Source organism: Megachile rotundata, chromosome 6, assembly GCF_050947335.1.
Source record: "Megachile rotundata isolate GNS110a chromosome 6, iyMegRotu1, whole genome shotgun sequence".
NCBI lineage: Eukaryota > Metazoa > Arthropoda > Insecta > Hymenoptera > Megachilidae > Megachile > Megachile rotundata.
Window position 1 is genome coordinate 8,334,322 of NC_134988.1, and position 20,125 is coordinate 8,354,446.

Consider the following 20,125-nt stretch of genomic DNA (forward strand, 5'->3'; position numbering starts at 1 on the left):
TTTGGGTAAAATATCGATGCATCTATTATTCTCAAGCTTTTAGCTTTGATTTGATGTATAATACATGGTATTTGAAAGTATTTTTATATCATCATATCATATTGGAAGTTAGAAAGCTAACAAACCACATCTGCTGTCAACTTCGACTGACACATTACTTTGATGCTGACGGTTAGCTCTGTTATATTATGAATCCTTATAAAACGATTATATAGCCTTTCTTGCTAAATTTCAAGCTTTACATTGGTATATTACATGTGATATTTAGAAATATTTTTATGTCACTAAATTGTAACAGAAGTTAGGTATGCAAGAGCATACGTTTCATAAGGTAATATTTTATTTTGATGCTGATAATTTAGTTGTTCTGGGGAATTTGGGGATCTGGGGATTTTTGGAATTTCAAGATCTGGATATTGGAGGTTTTGAAACTTTGAGGATTTGAAGATTTGAGGCTTCTAGGCTTTGAGGCTTTGAGGCTTTGAGGCTTTGAGGATTTGAGGCTTTGAGATTTTAAGACTTTGAAGACTTGAGGGTTTCAAGATGTGAGGCTTTGAAGACTTTGAGGACTTGAGAAAATTCCTTAAAATTAAAAACAAGTGCCAAACAATTTTACGAAGCTAACAGTACCAAATAATTGACTCACAATTTCGTTAGCTACCAAACGGTTATCGATACTTCCATGAACGATGAAACCGGTTTTCATTCAGTACAGTATTCGACATCAATTATAAAATAATGGATGCCTTCAATCGACATCAAATCCCAAAAATTTCGATGTGCATCAATATCTCGTATCAAACACTCCGATATCAACTCCCTCAATTGTCACATATCAATGTCCATTCAATCGGTACCATTCAGCCAATATTGCATACGTTTATTCGCAAAAACACCATCGCACGAAATTGTGACTAATAAAATAGAAGCCAGCCCAAAATTCCGTAGTGTACGAAAGGAACGCAAACGTATTCGGCCACATTCGGTTTGAATTTATCTCGCTGGTCGGTCGGTGGTACACCGAAAACCGCTTTATAGCACAGTTGGGTATCGCGGTCAGATCCAAGAACGCTTTTACTACTTACTTGCTGCAGTAGACAGTGTCGTTCACGAGGTCCGCGCCATTCTTCCACAAGAATCCTTGAAGAAGTATCTTCTCGCCATCTCCGCCATTTCGCGAAGAGCGGCCGGATGTTTACTTATTTTGCTACTCCACCGGCGTTATACATATCCCACCCTCGGAGTTTTAGTGCTTGTCGCGCGGGATATTCGTGCTCGAATTTACAGCAGAAACGAGCGTGTTTGAATTTTTCAGACCGTTTATTAATCGTCACCGAAGAGGGTGTTTAGTTTAAAGGCTTCTGGGACGACGGGGTTGATAGGAGTCATCGTAAACCGGTCGGTTACTACTGTTCGTGCGAAAGTTTCGCTATCGGTCCCTCGCGAAGGGCAACAGCTATACCAAAGAAGCTCAGAAATCCCTCGAAAAGTTGAAGTAAGTTTCGCGTAAACTCAATTTTCACGGCAAGGGACTGCTCGATGTTCGTGAGAACCGCGAACGCACACTGTTCGTGACTGGAATCGTTCCTTTCGCTCGGTTTAGCATAACTCCAGCAAGCTACAGGCGCCATTTTATCTTGCTTAAATTGCGTCACTGACCGAACCCGTTCTTCCAATCCTCGAATGAGCACTTTTTACGAGACACTAAAAGCATGCTGCAGTAATAAGTCGAGACGGTTTGTGACCCTCTCTTGCCACTTTCGAGATACGACGCTCCACAACTCCTGTTTATACACTTGCTCAAAAACAGTCGTATAACATAAATGTTGCAGATTCTACAAAAAACTACAAGTTAAATACTGTAGTGTTACTTTAAAATATAATTACTAGAGTATCTGATAAATCATCAAGTGGTTAATACACTGCTTGATTCAAGAGCAACCGCCATTTTGTATTCACATATTTCTGCAAAATATTTATATCATCATTTTTGTGAAATTCTAAGCTTTAAATTGATGTATCATAAGTGATATTATCAAGCATTCTTATATTTTTAAATCATATTAGAAGTTACGTACTCGATAGAACATATTTTACAATTCATGTTACTTTGAGGCCAACGTTCAACCATCTCATAGTAAAAAACTCAGCGAAACAATTATACAGTCATTTTTATTAAGTTTGAAGCTTCAAATTCACATATCATAAGTGACATTTCAAGAAATATTTATCGTATTACAAGTTACATACTTAATAGAACATATTTCACTTGTACAGTACGCTGAGGCCGACGGTTCACCATCTTATATCAAGAATATTGATAAAACAATTACACAGTTATTTTTGTTAAGTTTGAAGCTTTAAATTAACATATCACAAGTGATATTTGACAAAATATTTAAGTAATTAAATTATATTAGAAGTTACGTATGCAAGAGTACATCTCACTGTCATATTGTGTTGAAGCCGATGAACTACTATTTTAAATAAAGATTATCAAAGAAGCTGTTATATCATCATTTTTCTTGAACTTCAAGATCTAAATTGATAAGCCACAGGTGGTACTCAGAAATGTTTCTGTTATCAAGTTGCGTGACAAGTTTGTGTTCATAATAGTGACTGTTGTATTGCTTTGAAGTCGCCATTAGCTGTTGAATCTTAATTACAACGATGGAGTGTAGTTATCTTCAGCAGGCTTCAAGCTATAATATATCACAAACATTATTTGGTAATAATTTTCAGTCATGAAATTTTAACTATTCATCAAAAATAAGAAATCTCAAAAATCTATTAAAACCACTATTACTATATTTATGAGAAAGAAATTAAAAGGGATGGGAGATGATTATATCACAACAAATTTTCGTCTCGTTCACAAAAGAAGTATTGACAGAAAGTTTACAGAAAACATAGAAAGCAAAGAGTGGAAAAAGAGTGTAAGGAGGATCGAAATATCGTGACAGGACGATGAAGAGTACGCGTGCTACCGGAAACAAAGGATCGTGGGGCCCGTTGGTGGTTTCCTTACGATGCTGTTAAATTAAATTACATGCAGTCCCCCGCACAGTCACGAGGGCACACTTGGCACGAGCACCGAGTTGCCCCCATGCATAATGCATACGGTATTTTGCTACAGTAGACGAGACTTCAACCTCTGCCCTCCTTTTCTGCGAATTCGTGAGACGTGCTACACCCACGAACGACAACCAGACCACGAAGAAACTTCCTGGAGAGTCGTCAGGTTCCTTGTACGGGTTAGGGTCGAAGGGTCGCTAATAGAACTGCAAATACCCATGATTTTCACAAAAAAAGGGAAACTCTTTCTCTTTGGTATAACAAGGTCAGGTGATGCAGTAAATTATGCAGGTACTAGGTTCCTTCAAATATGTGGAGTGCTTAGTGATCTCTATCGTTCTTGAGGCACTTGCGGTGGCCTCACGGTCGAATCCATCGCAGAAATACTTATCACTCGATGAAATATAGATATTAATTTCAACCTTTTTATAAAAATTTGTATATGTTTTTTAGAGGAAATGTTTATAAAATGATATGAGAGCAAATTTTGATAAACACGTTTAGGGAGATGTATGTCCATTGTCTATGATTCAAAACGTCACACGATCTGATGTCCTATATTGTTTAAAATATCCACTCGTTAAAAAGAAAGTTAATACACATGTTAAATAAAAATTTGAAGAGAGTATGAGGGAATAGAACAGAATTAGTGATGTAGTGATGTAATTTGCTTTTGGTGTGTCGCTATCGTGATGTCAAAAGTCGTTGTCGTGTTCCATTTCAGCTATCGTGTGACAACCTTGATTCGCAAGGAAGAAAGATGGAGAAACAAATACCTGGGCCACGTTCGCATGAAATCTGTTCCCAGGCCACGTGTCCAGGCGCATCCGATAATACGACACGCCACAATGGCCGTCGGTTAGCGTGGCCAAAAACGCCCGGGGGATGCAGCAAACGCGGATACATAAGCGTGTATCGTTATGCGTTACGGGAGATTGTAACGTTAGTTGCATTATAGGCGATGTAATTGCAAATTCCGCTCGATTACGAGCATCAGAGAGAGGGACGCGCGAGCGCGAGCGTACGTGACTGAACTGTGCGATCGTATCGACGGGGATTTGCTTTTATTCGAGCAGGCCCGTTGTCAACGGGTTTCTCCCTCTCGTTTCTGTGTGTGCGTGTATGTACGAGAATGTTTGTGTGTGCGGGTCTGGAAGATAGAGGACAGCAGGGATATACGCGTCGCGTGGCCCTCGATGCGCGGATAATCGCGCCACCTTTCGCCTCGTTAAAGCCCGCGGAGGAACGTGCGCCGAAAACCAATGTCCTGTCGCTTCTACGAACAATTAATCACCCGTTGCCTCGGATCTTCGCCACATTTCATGATATCGAACCCGACGGATTGTGACGGATATCCTGAGCGTGTAATGCACGTTTTTATGGCGATTTCTGCTACACGGAGGAAATAATAGCACGGCATCGTTAGGTAGCTGAATACCAAACAGGCGATTTTGGAAAGTCGGATGCGATTTCGTGAACGATACCGGAGTGCCACTTGTGCGATGCCAATTTTAAGGCTGAATTATAACGAAAGTGATTCTGTGTACGTTTCGTCGATATTATTAATGCATAATGCCTAGGTGCCGGCTTCAAAATGAGGGTTGTTAGTGTGAACAAACGGGTAATGTTTAACACGATTTCATGACGATCGTATCTCAAGTACCACTTGTGGCACATCGATTTGCATCTTAAAGTATAGTGAAAATGACTGTATAAACGCTTCGTCGATATTTTGCTTGTGGAGTGGCGGATCAGCGGCCTCAAGTGGATCCACGGTACTTGTGATAACGTATACGAATAAAATATTATCACGATTTTTTTGTCAAGTTTTTTAGTGTACATTCATTTATTGTAAGTGCCATTGCATATAGTTTTGATTAAACTGTTTGCGTATCACTATTGAACGCAATTGTCAATCGGCCATTTTGTGTTAATAATATTCATGAAACGTTGAAAATGTTACTTTCTTCAGACTGCAAACTCCAGATTGACGTGCTACAAGTGACATTTAGCAATACCTTTATGTCATTAAAATGCATCAGACTTTACCTACCTAACAGATTACAATTCACTACATATTGATATATTGCTTTGAAGCCGATACTTCATCATTTTATTATAAAGATATGAACACAGTACTTATGTAGATATTTTTAGAAGATCCTGAGTGTACAATTTATGTGCAGTCAGTGCTGGTTGGTAATAGTTTTATGTCATGATATTCTATTAACATATTTATACTCCTAAACGTAAGACAAATTTTAATGCAAGCATTTTATGACAGAGAAGTATGTCTAAATACTATTTGTCTTGCACAAAGTTAATAGTTGAGGTTTAAAGACAATGGTTACATTAGTAGTCATTAGTATCGTTAATACAAAAAGGCTACTCTCATTTACATCGAATATCATAAGATTTTTAATACAAAACTCTAATGCTAATTCATGACATAAAAGTTTCTTCAAATATCACTTATGATATATCAATTTGAAGCTGAAAGCTTGTGGAAAACGAGGGTACTAGTGCCTCATCAATATTCTTAAGACAAACTGGTTAGTCGTCGGCCTCAAGATAACGTGTCAGTTACTACAAACAGTATTGAGTACGCTATTAAGATTTTAAATAATTTTTCGACAAAATATCACTCTTAATGCATCAATTTAAAGCTTTAAGTTGAGAGAAAAAAGTGCAGAAATGTTTGATAAATATTTTTAATATAAAATGGGCGAGTTTCATGGTGAACGTTCATTAATGCTTCAGAAGCAGTATATTTTATAATCTTATTAGCATTCGATGACTTTAAACTGTATAGGTCTCGGAAGTCTAACTCCATTATTATATTTCATAAGTTATAATTTAAATTAAATAGTTCCCACATAATATCTTAATCACGCGATTCAGAATATTTCATACATGCTGCATGCGTGCTTCGTCGGGGCTTGCCCGAATGTAATAGAGGGCAATTTGCCGATCGCAATATTGCATACACAGCAAACTACCTGCGAATATTTAATATCAGTTTAATATTAAAGCACGAAGTGAATGTTAACATATTTATTACAAAGACCTTGAAAGCGTTATAATTTAATAAATCACTGTTTAATAAATTCTGTCCATCTTTATTCTTCACATACAGTTCACTTGTTAAAATTTTACTCGTTAAATTATTTTCCGTTGTAATTACAGGTACTGTCAGGTCATTGTGACCCAGCTTTAAGAAATTTATTGGCACACTTTCACAATAAAATTCTAAGACTATTGCAAATATAAAAATCAATCTTGTTAATTAATTAATGAAATAATGGGTATAGGCTATTTGAATTCACTTAACAAGGGAATTCGTCCATCAGAAGATTAAGCTTACTATAACTTCACTCTAAACTTATTATCAAATAATTACATGGCAAACTAAGTAACTTTTAACCCCAGTTTGGCCAACTTTCAATCTATACTCCCAGCTCCACGTGTCCATAAATAATATTGAACCGCGAAATAACTACGAAACGCAGAATATCAAATTTTGATTGTTCAGTAAATAAAAACGTGCCACTTGAAAAAAGCAATATTTGAAGAATTAAATAAAATAGAAAAAAAACTGGAGGAAATACTGTAATCGATTAGAAGTCCAATCAAATATCTCAAACACGTTCTCGCTTTCAAATTTCAGGCAGTTTCGAGTTACTCAGTATCGAGGCAACAAAATTCCCAATATGTTTGCATGATATTTAAAACAATTTTTTAGTTTCCGATATTTCGTTTCATCGCGCAAAAAAAAATAGACGAAAAAACGAGCAGCGCAGTGTAGAATATCGTTGCAGAATAACATTACTTCGGGTATTAAATTACCTTTGAAATAATATTACAATTATTTGAAATGAGAAACGTCCAAAATAATAAACAAAATAAAAGTGATGCAATTTTAAAGGAATACAGAGAATTTAATATAAAATTATGACATATAATATTAATTAAAGGAAATTTTCAATTGATATTGCAATTCTGACCCACCATATTTTTACCTTTAGAATCAAATTTACATCGAAATTCTTCATTTTAACAAAATTAGAATTATTAAGTTAGTTTTATAAAATTGTATTAAAAGAAAAAATACAAAAATTGCTATAATTAATTTTTGAAGGCTCTGTTATATTTTTGTTAAGATAAAGAAATATTATATAAATAAGTTTATTTTGTTTGGAACTTTAAATCAAACACAAATCAAAATGAAATGATTTAAATTTCAAAAATTATCAAAATAATTTATTATACTCTTAAAAATGAAATTCTATGTTAAAATATATGAAGTTAAAGTATTTCACAAATTGTTACATCAAAATTTAAAAAAAAAATGAATGAAAAACACAACAAAACACAAAATTGAAAGAAAAGTTCTGTAATGAGAAGAGCAACAGTAAACAATGTTCGAAATACTTTATTGTCAAAAAATATTATGATATAAAACGAAAAATGGATAACAGAAGCTGTACATCGCAAAGGTGAACGAACTCCAGAAATGGGAAATGAATTTCTCATGCGTTACGTACGAAAGACAAGCGTTCGTGAAAGATTAAGCAATTGTTTGGGATATAACGAACCGTTTCGAGTGAAATGTACGTCCAAATGAATTCCAGAAACGCCCGCGGAATTTTGAGCGTAAGAAGGTGAATACGTGACGTGAGTACAGGATGTTTGTGATGAGTTTAAAAGCGCGGTGAAATCGAAGGTCGAATTTACCAGAATTTTAGCCATGGAGTATAAAACTTGGTGGATCAAACAGAATACGATGAGGTCGTACTAAAAATTCGAACGGGAATGTTATGAGATGAATAAATACAAGTTGAGTTACTGTTCTGTTACTTATAACGTGGTTTGACGTTATTCTGATGTATTCTGATGGTTAGGTAAACGTAACCTAACTCAATCTTAGAGCAACCTAAATTTATTGTTATGTAACTTGATTTAAGTTTGGTGTTTTGAAGACTTGAGTTAATTGTCAGTTAACCTAATTCAGATTTAAAAGAGGTCTTAACATTAACTTCAATTTTAATGTAGGCATAGCTTCGATTTTTGTAGGTTAGTAGATCACACATCTTGGATTTGGAACATGTTTGTGGTGGAATCTTATAAGCTACTAGCATAAATAAAATTTAACCTAACTACTTTAACTTAAACTTAACCGAGTTCTACGTTAACCTAACTTAAATTTAATCTAACACTTTTCTTGTCATTTAGGTCTCACTTAACTCAGACGTAACCCAACTTAAATTTGACCTAACGGACCTCATGTGACTGAGACTTAACCTAACTCAGACCTAACCCAAATCACACTCAATCTAACAGTTCTTGACTGTTTTTCATTCCAGTTAGGAGTAACCCAAATTTCATTTGTAATTCAATTTCAGAAATAACTCAAACTGCATCTAACAGACCTCACGTGACTTAGACTTAACCTAACTCAGACTTAACCCAAATCACACTTAATCTAACAGTTCTTGACTGTTTTTCATTTCAGTTAGAGGTAGCCCAAATTTCATTTGTAACTCAATTTCAGAAATAACTCAAATTGCTTCTAACAGACCTCACGTGACTTAGACTTAACCTAACTCAGACCTAACCCAAATCACACTCGATCCAACAGTCCTTGACTGTTTTTATTCCAGTTAGAAGTAACCCAAATTTAATTTGTAACTCAATTTCAGAAGTAACTCAAATTGCTTCTAACAGACCTCACGTGACTTAGACTTAACCTAACTCAGTCTTAACCCAAATCACACTCAATCTAACAGTTCTTGACTGTTTTTCATTCCAGTTAGGAATAGCCCAAATTTCATTTGTAACTGAATTTCAGAAGTCACTCGAATTGCATCTAACAGACCTAAATTTATCCTAATTCAGACTTCCCTCAATTTAAATGCAACCATCCTTGCGCCACAAATCTAACCAAACTGAAACGTCTTATTCAGCCAAATTTAGACGTAATTTAGTCGAAATTCAGCTGTATTATAACGCAAATGTAGCCTAAACCTGGCCCAAAGTACTGGGAGGACCACCCGAAGAGCAGTATTTAATTATCACCGTTAGCGTTATCGGTGCACAATGGCAGCCGGATTACAGAAGAAACGATTTTCCATGGAGACACAGCTTGCGTCGTTAATCCGAAACAGGGTCGGCAACAAAACCAGCGCTGGCTCTTCTAGGTTCCCCGCGATACGTTTGGCAGAAGTGGAACAGCGACGTCACACTCTGCACGCCGGGATAATAATAACAATTATCGGGAAACGAATGTAGAAACCGTGCAGAAGGCGAGGCGACTTGAAGATAATCGTTTCGAAATGTTTCCAAGCTGCGCGTTTCTGTCTGTTGGTCTGAAAGGAATGGGAACGAAACAAAAGAGACATGGCAGCAGAGCGTGGATTACGCGTCTCACGTTTCTCAGTTATTCCAGACGTGAGTGTACTGTCATGGTCGGTTGTATTCTAGGTGGTCAATCTTGAGGACCCGGCGTCACACGGTAACGAGGACACCTACAGAAATGATCGATACAGAATGTATCGGCATACCGTTAGCCTAGCGATGATTAATCGGATGTTATAGCTAGCAATTACGCGGTGTCATGAGGGTGTTTTATTTGGGAAATGATGGCCTTACGCTTGTCATCTTTCATCGTGATTGCAATCTGTGGTTTAGATAAAGTACACTGCAATATATTTTTAATCTATTTACTTCCAAAGTGATCAGTTTACATAATCACTGTATATCATTGTTATATTTGGTGAATAATGCCTCGCATTTATAAACGCTTAGTATTCTTGTATTTATAGTTTATTTGAATTAGGACCGGGCATATTTTGAATATATTTCCTTATAAATTTTTCACCAGTTGACAGTATAATTATAGATAATTGTATTAAGTAGAACTCAGTGCCTCACGCCTGTAGTCAATCCTATTTCATTCTGTCATTCTCATTCAGGGTGGCACATTTGGAACACTATTGCACCAAAACTTGTAAACTGTTTGGAAAATAGTCATGTCCAATTGTAATAGACAGTAAACAGTGCTTCACATTTATATACAACCTTCATGTTTTATTTTGTCGTTTGTAAATGATGCTTCACACTACAGTCAGTCGTCACACATCAATCTGCAGTGCATATATAGTACAGGATGGTACATTGTCAACTTATTTGCAATGAAATTTGTAACCTCTTTAAAGAATAATCATATCTAATTTTGATACATGGCGAAGTATGCCTCATATTTATAATATTCATTATACTTTAATGTGTAACTTGTATACAGCACAGGATGACATATTTTTAACACATTTGCATCCAGATTTTTAAACACTTTTAGGAACAATCCTATATAATTTTAATGTTTGGTAAACGGTGCCTCACAATCGGTCATCATATTATCATCATAGTGATGCTACTTCATCACATTAACTTACTTGTTGCTAACTTTTTAAACGATTTAAATAATAATGTAATGTAATTATATTTGGCAAAACAATGCCTCACACTTATAAGTATTTTTCATATTTCAATGTGTATTTTGTATAAACTGTTATACACTGCGTAACGAATTTATTTTGTTACCTCATAAATATACTATTAATTTGAAAAACATGCTCCAGAAAGAATTTGTAAGAAATATTGATACAAAGACGATAGCAGTAATAAAATTATAACAGTGTTATTTAAAATGAAAATGTTAGATTTTATTTTTATATTGAATGTTACAAAGCGTTATATGAAAGAAGAATACCTGCATGGAAATTTCTCAAGCAGTCCTCTCATGTCGTAATCTTTATTCCTTATGTAAGAATGTGAACTATTTCATAAGCTTATGTGTGTTTCCCCTTCACTCGTAGCGAAGAAACGTATATCACTGGAATTTTTAATCGATCCTGGTTTCTTAGCAATGGACTGTGCAAGTACGGAATATAATTTCACGTAAAATACTGCGTGTTTTCACGATACGAGTGAATATGCAAATATGTTCACCAAAAATTTCATGTTACTTGATTTAACGCTGTTATTTTATTTTAATATTTTAACGCAATTTAGGATCGCGTTTGAGTAGCAACAAAATTTTTCATGGACTCTTATTTTTTATGACGAGAGAATTTAAATTATAATTTTTGACAATTTTTTAATACAGCAATATTTTAATATTTAATATTTTAATACAGCAGCAATATTTTAATACTATAATTCAGTATCAAAATATTGGTGTATTAGATTCATTTATTTAAATATTACAGTATCAAACATTATAATATTCAAGCCTCACAGTGCCTAATAATAAAATATTTGAAAATTAGTGTCGAGTATTAGAATATTTGAACATGTGTGATATACCAGTCGTAATAAACATAAAATGGTTCTAGACAGACACAGACATAAGTATAGTCCTAGAGACATAATACCAACGTTGAGTGCTGCAGTGCACAAATAATCCTACATCCCTGTTCGAACCTCAATGCATCAAATAAAATATTCGAAAATCAGTGTTGTGTACAAAAACACTCGAAAAGTACGAATGCCAATGGTCTGAATTAATCTCATAATTCCTCTATTTGTAGTTTTACAAGCCCGCTGTCTCTGCACCCCTAATCAATTCAAACCGCCGTGCATACATGCACCCAGCTATTACTCGGATTCCATGCAATGCTCGGGAAAATCCGAGGCAACGTCTTTTCTCTACTCCCCATAGCATTTATATTTTCCATCGTAATTCAGCTAGAGAGAAAAGCCGAATTTGCAGGAAGTATGCATTCAAGTCGAGTTCGTTTGTCTGCGGGGTTATATGTATATCTAGGCTAGTCTGTTATTCAAATGCTCGCGTCGACGTGTCTCGTTCATTCGGTACCACGAATAACACCGTTCTATCCCTTACTTACCATTCATATTGTATCAGGATTACACGGCCACGTTTGGAAACACTGGTCCGTACAATAAGGTACGCGCAACGAGAGATCAGAAGCGAGCCGCTCTAATTGCAATTCGGAATATTCAGAAGCGAAACCGAAGCTGGCCAGCGAATTGGATTGTCACGTTCATAGAGGCTTCTGTTGCCGACAAAGAACAAACTCACCTGTCTCGTATGGCATTCGAAAAGTCCCACCGTGGAAGGTACAGCTTGAGACGTCTGCATACGAGTGACTCCTCCATTGTTTCGTTATGTACACTAGGGGACGCTATAGGGGTTAAAAGGACCGTGCAGGATGAGGATGGGTTCCAGAACAATCAGGACAGTGTCGTATATCGCGATGATTAAGACACGGGAGGTTCATTTTGAAGTGACAGTAAATCGTAGCTTTTAACTGTGATAATATTACTGCTGGATGTTGAAACGGTCTGATGTTGTACGTTAGCAGTCCTGAAATATTACTTGTGACATATCAGTTTGAAGCTTGAAGTCCTCTAAAAATGACTACATAAGCGATTCATTCGTATTCTTGATGAAACGTGGCCGAATATAGACCTCAAGGATATATCTGCTTCAATAAACGATAAAACATATCCTAAATAGTCTCCTCTGATTTCGTGACAGAAAAGTATAACGAAATGTCACTTATCGCACATCAATTTAAAGCTTGAAGCTTAAGAAAGAAGATGGTGTCACTGCTTCGTCAATATTCTGCATTCAAAATGGCAGATCAGCTGCCTCAAGCCACCGTATCAGTTACGGTAAACAGCAAAACGTACTCGGTTTGACAACTAACGCTCAAAATACGATCTGCAGAGCTTGTGATTTATTAATTCGAAGCTTGAACTCTCCTGGTAGTTACTACATAATCATTACAACGATATTCTGTATGTGACGTACCTAGGTATCGGCCTCAAAGGCCCTCGATTAGTTATTGTCGTCGGTAACGCGTTTGCTACTACGTTATTTAACATCTAACCGCATAAAATATTACTTACGATCTACTTAGATTCACTTTTGACCTTACCATCAACCCTGCCGTTAAATCATCGGCAAGAAAAATCTTCAGCGGGGTCTATTGGTCTAGTAAGAAGGTGTCGGCGAGGTGGTAACCGATGGTATCAAGGGGTTACTTTCAGAGAGTTATATGCAAAGGGTGTAGCGAGGCTGCGAAAAGGCGGAGGTGAGTTGGTACACGGAGGGCGAATAAAATATGTATAGACGTCGCGGGTGTAGCAAAGCTTTAGCCACGGGTAGAACTTTGAAGCCGTCTTACGCGGCCGTGAGTTCCAGCAGGCTTCCTCCGAACGAGCGGAAGGGGTTGAAGCACATTGGGCGAGTTTGGAACTCTTAACTGGAAGAGGCCTGCAATCGACCGGCCGCGAAAAGGAGTTTCGTACGCGAAACTCGCTAGACCGGAAACATCGATCGCGTCCTCGGCCGCGCGAAAGAAACGTTTACGAGCGTGTGCAGCACCGGCCCTTTTCGATACAAGGCTTTCAAGCGCCGGCAAGTTTAAACGAGGACGCTGTGTGGAGAAGGCGCGCGATTCCGCTTAGGATTAACGGCAAGACACGCTCCTTCCTTCGTCATTTTGGTATTTCGGTATACGGGTCGATTCAGAAATAGTACACCGTTTGAAATATCGACAGGTTTCAGTTACCAATTTCGAATTCTTTGATGCATTTTTTATTACTCTCAAACGTTAATTAAGAATGAGAAGTCATTTTTATTTCAAACAGTTCAAGTATGAATACTTTCTTAGTTTCAGTGAAGACTAGTATATTACTTAATGAAACAAGAACTGCCTTCCAAATTTATTATTTTATATCAACACTGTTATGCACAAATTGTTTCGTGAGGAGATTCTTTTTAAAAGCAACAAACGTAATATAATGTGAGGCATCATAAAAATGGAATATACAATTTTGAGTTGCATGTATATCAACAGGAAGTCGTCAAATTAACAGGCTTGTACTTCCTCATATACTTCACATTTTGTTATTTGCGTCAAGCTATCAGTGATGAAGCTACGTTGACTAGCATCATGTGAGGCAGATTAAAAACGTGATACTGAACTATGAATTCTTGATATCTCGTCAAGAAAACCTCTGCTAGACAATATTGTACTTACTTATGTTCTCCGTATTTGATTCCTTTCATAAAAGCATCATTAATAAATATATGATGGTTCACATTGTATGAGGCATTCTGAAGATCAAATATTTAACTTAACTGTACGTCCTGAAGGCATTAAATCGATGAAATTGTACATTCTTACGTGCTTGAAACTTCTCTACCTTTATATGGACCTTCAGTTGTAAGGACAGACACTCTAAAATGGTATGAGGCATCCAAAGAACCGAATATTCACTTCTAAACTGTTTATATTTTAGTGATAAGGCTTCAAATGAACAAAATTTTTCAACCTTAGATATTAGACGTTTGATTACTTTTGTGAGGAACATCATTCATAAAAGTATGAAGGCTATGATTCTGTGAGGCATCTTGAAAATTGGATATTCAGCTTAAAGCCATTAATTTATCAACAATAAAGCCTTGAATTATCAGAATTATACATCTTTATATATATAATATTTTGCCCTTTCCATGCAGAACAACATCCATCAAAGTATGAAGCCTATGAATTTGTGAGGCAACTTGAAAATTGAATATTCAGCTTCGAAAAGTTAATTTCTCAATAAGGAAGTCTCAAATTATCCGAATTATACATCTTTATATATATATATTTTGCCCTTTCCATGCAGAACAACATCCATCAAAATATGAAGCCTATGAATTTGTGAGGCAACTTGAAAATTGAATATTCAGCTTCGAAAAGTTAATTTCTCAACAAGGAAGCCTCAAATTATCCGAATTGTACATCTTTATACATAATATTTTGCCCTTTTCGTGCAGAATATCGTTCTTCAAAGTATGAAGCCCAGCAATAAGGCATCTCAAAGATAAAACCTTAAATCACTAATTTCTGAATAATAAGGCCTCAAGTTGATAAAATTCTACCGAAAATCAATAAAATAATTTTTAAAAATATTAAACGAGTAAGCACAAAGAATAATCAATTAATCAATCTTCCAAAAAAACGGAATTTTTCATAAAAATCGAATGAATCAATTCCGATTACCGGAATTTCAAAAATCGAAGACGAAAAGTCTGGATCGAGCGCAACAAAAAGAGGCATGGATAAAAAACCATAATTAAATACGAATCAATCGAGGAACGAAAGGCATCCAATCCCGTTCAATTTATTTCGAGAATCTCGTATGGGGTATATCGATCCCGTCCATCCGTTCCCGGCGATGATTTCCATCCGAGCGTGCACCAACGATAACCCTATTCCTCTCCGTGCCTCAGCCTTCATTCTCCTTTCTTTCACGGTGATTTGACCGGAAACGGATACGCACGTTGGTCCTCGGCTGCAATTCAATTATCCATTCGACGATAGGTTCCTGCTCCTCCTTTCTTCCGTCGTCTCGGACAACCTTAACGACACACGCTCGAACCATCGGAAAACGGGAAAATGAACGAAACTTATTTCCGGCCAAATCTCTGGTCCGACGAGCACTCGCGCGGAATTGAGTGGTGGCGCGGAAAACGAAGGGTGCACGAACAAAAAGAGACGTGGATCCATTACTGGGATCTTTTTACCTCTGCAAAGAACACCGAGAAAGCCAATTAACACGGAGACGGATGTTCCGTGCTTTTATTTTGCATTTTCTACGAGCTAACGCGTTCGATCCCGCAAAAACCGGGCCAGCCTGAAATGACCTAAAGCGAACTCCTATAATACATTTTCATATCTATGAATTATTCCTTTGTAAGGATAGTCTTAAATACTTTTCGCGTATTCTTTTATTGCATTTTTATATTTCTTTACAAATGCATTTCATACGACATGAAGTACGTAAGATTGGGTCTGAATGTGTAAAAAGAGAGATTTAATTGGCTCCGAATGTTAATCTTGTTCGAATTAAAAGTTACAGATTTTTAAGTAGACACGAGTCATGACAGCAACAAAATATAAAAATTACAGGCATAAAATTTGTGTCCAAGGACGTTTTGTTACATCAGTTAAATAAAATCGAAAGAGACTAAATAATCAGAGAACTGCAGTTGCTTAACATATTCGGTGTCAGGATAACAGGAGCAGAGGTTATTGTCCCTTTGAAATGTGTAATATTACACAGTCGAGTCTGAAGTTTTGCCTTGATTATCTTACGAGCAGCAATAGCTCTCGCGTGACTAGGTCTCTCAATTTGTATCTTATTAAAACTTCTTACTGTGAAATTTACCTTCAGGGTCTATACAGCTTCCTTGTCGCTTCTCTTAATAATTACAGTCTGGAAAAGAATGATACGAGTAAGAAATAAATTAAAAGAATAATAAAAAATATAAGGAAAATTAAGGTGGATCTAGACCTGTTTGCAGGTTTCCATGGGTTAATCTAGAAATTCGCTTTGCGCTTTCACACGTATCGATCCGCTTAGCCTTATTCAAAGTTCATTAGAAGATTAGAGTGGCGCTTCGAGTCTCAATCGATGCCCTGAACAATCGCGTGACTTTGTAAACACGAGCCCGAAGCCGGTCGTCGACAATTTTCCTTTGCACCTCCGACCCCTTTTCCACCGGATTTTCCCTTGTGCCGCACAAATTTATCGTCCCTTCACGCGTCAACGTAAATCGTGCTTCAATGACCCAAAATAAACTTTGCCCGGAGACCGGCGACCGCTTGGTGTCCACCGCATTGGGGCCATAATTTAACGCCGACCGATATCGCTAACCAAGGAACCGGTCAAAATTGCATTCCAAAGATAACACGGGAATTTGTTAACCTTTCAGCCATTCTTCCGCTATCGGATACTAATTTTAACTGGAATATCGCGCCCATTTTTCTCAAATTATTTGGACGCTAGATTGGATGGGGATTACTCTCATAAATTACGAATCAACGAATTTTTATTATTTTTTAGGTTAGGTACAATTGTTATTTAAATTTTTTTTATTGGGTAACTTGATCGCAGTGGAAAGCTGATTGTGTGGTAAATAATATAATACAGACTATTAAGGATAAGGTTACTATTTTATTTATTAATTTATAAAGAGTCTTCAGAAATTTTTTTCGTTTGACTTTTCTGTAAATAATTAAATTTAATTGAATGTACAGCGACGGTCACATACGGCCGCCATATTGAAAACTGATGTGTGGTCAAATACTCTATAATGTAGATTATTAAGAACAAGGTTACATAATCTTTCTATTTCATCTTTTCATCTATTATTGTATAACATAAAGTGTCCTTAGAAATTATTTTCGTTTGATTCTTCTGTAAATAATTAAGTTTAATTGAATGTACAACGACGGTCACATACGGCCGCCATATTGAAAACTGATGTGTGGTCAAACACTCTATAATGTAGATTATTAAGAACAAGGTTACATAATCTTTCTATTTCATCTTTTCATCTATTATTGTATAACATAAAGTGTCCTTAGAAATTATTTTCGTTTGATTCTTCTGTAAATAATTAAGTTTAATGAAATGTGCAGCGCCAGTCACATACGGCCACCATATTGAAAACTGATATATGTGATCAAACACTATAATCCAAATTATTAAGAACAAGGTTACTTAATTTTTCTATTACATCTTTTGATCTGTTTGTGTATAACACGAAAAATCTTCATAAGTTTCTTTCGTTTGATTTTTCAGTAAATAATTAAGTTTAATGAAAAGTGCAGTGACGGTCACATACGGCCGCCATATTGAAAACTTACATATGTGTCCAAACGTACTATAATGTATATTATTAAGGACAAAAATACTTAATCTTTCTATTTCATCATTTAATCTATCAGAATGTCATTATCTTAATGTTAAGAGCACTCAAAAGTTTCTTTCATTTGATTTTCCTGTAAATAATTCAATTCAATTTTGTCACTCACCGAATTCATTAACGAGAACACCAATTTATGATTCGTGAACCATCTTTAGTTATTTATAACGATGGAATTGCGGATGTATTTAGTTTGATTATAATGATATCATATTCAATCCGATTATAGTTAGCTATCCATTTCATGAATTTATATTCAGCTCCAGCGTAGCATGGTATAATCGTATAATTTAGAGAACGTTTGAAACATCAAGGTTAAATAAAACGTAAATTTGGAGTGTCACTCATAAATTGTATAAATTTCATGGAATTTAATATAGTAGTCTTTGACTATATTGTAGAGCAAATGATTTAAACATTTTATAAACTTAAAAACTACAGAATAAAAGAATTTCAACATTTGTAAATTTAAAAATTACAGAATGAAGCAGTTTGTAAATTTGTAAACTTAAAAATCGCTTGATGTAACAATTTAAAAATTTGTAAACTTGAAAATTTTAGAATGCAACAATTTAAAAGTGTGTGAACTTAAAAATCGCTTAATGTAACAATTTAAAAATTTATAAACTTGAAAATTTTAGAATGTAACAATTTAAAAGTGTGCAAACTTAAAAATTTCAGGATGATAAAATTTGAACTTTTGTCTACTCAAAACTCTCGCAATGAAATAACCAAAAAATGTGTAAACTTACAAATTTTAGAATGCAGCAGTCGAAAATTTGTAAGCTCAAAATTTTCAGAGAGTAACAATTTAAAAATGTGTAAACTTAAAGATTTCAGGAAGAAAGACTCCAAAATCTTATAAAGATTTAATCTATCAAATTGGTAATTTTAAAATCCATAAACTAGAGAAGTTATACTTTATGTGGCACCGGAGCCGCCCGCCATAACGCTCTTTCGTATCAGATCGGCAGAAGTTCCTCAGCAAAAGCGTTCCGCGCTAAAAGACGTATCCGGTAAAAAATATACATGAAAACGTAGCGAAATTCCTGCGGACAATTATCGCGGCCAATCGAGCGTTAGCACTTTGTGAGAAGGGCGCAAATTATTCCGACTTAACTACTGGGATTCAGGATCATACAATGGAAGCAACTGGTCGTGATCGTTAAGCATACAGATGAACTCCGTCGCGCAAGATTCGCCGCGTTCCTTGAACAAAGAACGTTCCTCAGATTCGACGTCGTTTCCTTCCTCCGACTAAAAGAGAATCCACGGCTGACGTACAATTTCCATCGAAATCCATTTTGCGTTTTGCGTCTTGTAGCCTTGGCGAGGAGACACCGATACTAATGGTCGATTCGCCACAAAAGGAAGTCCTCCGGATGCTTGAAAAAAGAAAGAAACGCGATGTAAAAGCCACGCTTCCGCGGAACTTTCCCTAGGGACGGGTACAGGGACGCGGTCGCCATTACATGTTTCAGACGTAACGTTGTTTCGTTCTTTGCCCTTTCTTTTTCTTTCCCGGCGTGCAATTTTCTGCGTTCGTCGGAATTTTACGACCGCGGTGTTGTTACGAGGGTAATACGCTATTTTTTTTCTACCTTTTAAGAATAAGGAGAGGAGGGAGGTGAAGAGCGACGCAGCCTCGTTGAAAATGGAGGCGGACGATAATTACGAGCCGGTTGGGGTGCGTGGAAAACTCTGGCTGAAGTATCATTCGTTTTGCTGCCTGTTAATGCGCGTCGATACACTTTTATTCCGTGGAAAAATGTTATATAAGTCGATCTCGTTAGTGCTCGAAGATCGTAATAATTGTACGACCTTCTTTGCTACGTGCGAAGGTGTTTTTGTGACGTTGTCTCGGCTTTGCACAACTGACGTCTGACGGTGCTATTAATTCCCTGTGTACACGCTGCGACCTTTGCGACGTCTACAACTTCGAGTCGGAACCGTGGACAGGAATTTGTATTCAAATAAAGGGCTGATATGCAGCGTCCAACCTGTAAACGTCGCAGAACAACTCAAAATGAAATGCCGCGATGTTTATTTCCTCATAAAAGACTTTTTTAATTGAACGCATTTATTTGTCGGTGAGATATATTTATAAATTAATCATGAACTTAATTATAAATTTATGGAACTTATTTCTAATGAAATACAGGCTAAAAACAATATGTGGTTGCTGTTTTTGTAGCAAGGCGTTACTTTATTATGTGGGGGCGTAACTGAGGGGCGTGGTTATAGCGATACATTTGTTGT

The 20,125-nt window shown here is 36.3% G+C and overlaps 1 protein-coding gene and 2 long non-coding RNA genes across 6 annotated transcripts in view; 2 read left to right on the forward strand and 1 right to left on the reverse strand.

The window, feature by feature from the left end:
* Positions 1 to 20,125, forward strand: part of Fur2 (furin-like protease 2) — a 461,999-nt gene that overhangs the window by 235,414 nt on the left and 206,460 nt on the right. The window lies entirely within an intron of this gene.
* The window catches only part of LOC143264651 (uncharacterized), a 139,703-nt gene that overhangs the window by 106,547 nt on the left and 13,031 nt on the right, over positions 1 to 20,125 (forward strand). The window lies entirely within an intron of this gene.
* The window catches only part of LOC143264649 (uncharacterized), a 59,429-nt gene continuing 56,403 nt past the window's right edge, over positions 17,100 to 20,125 (reverse strand). Inside the window, exon 5 of the long non-coding RNA XR_013038502.1 lies at positions 17,100 to 19,251. This is a non-coding gene — a long non-coding RNA (uncharacterized LOC143264649). The remainder of the gene's footprint in view (positions 19,252 to 20,125) is intronic.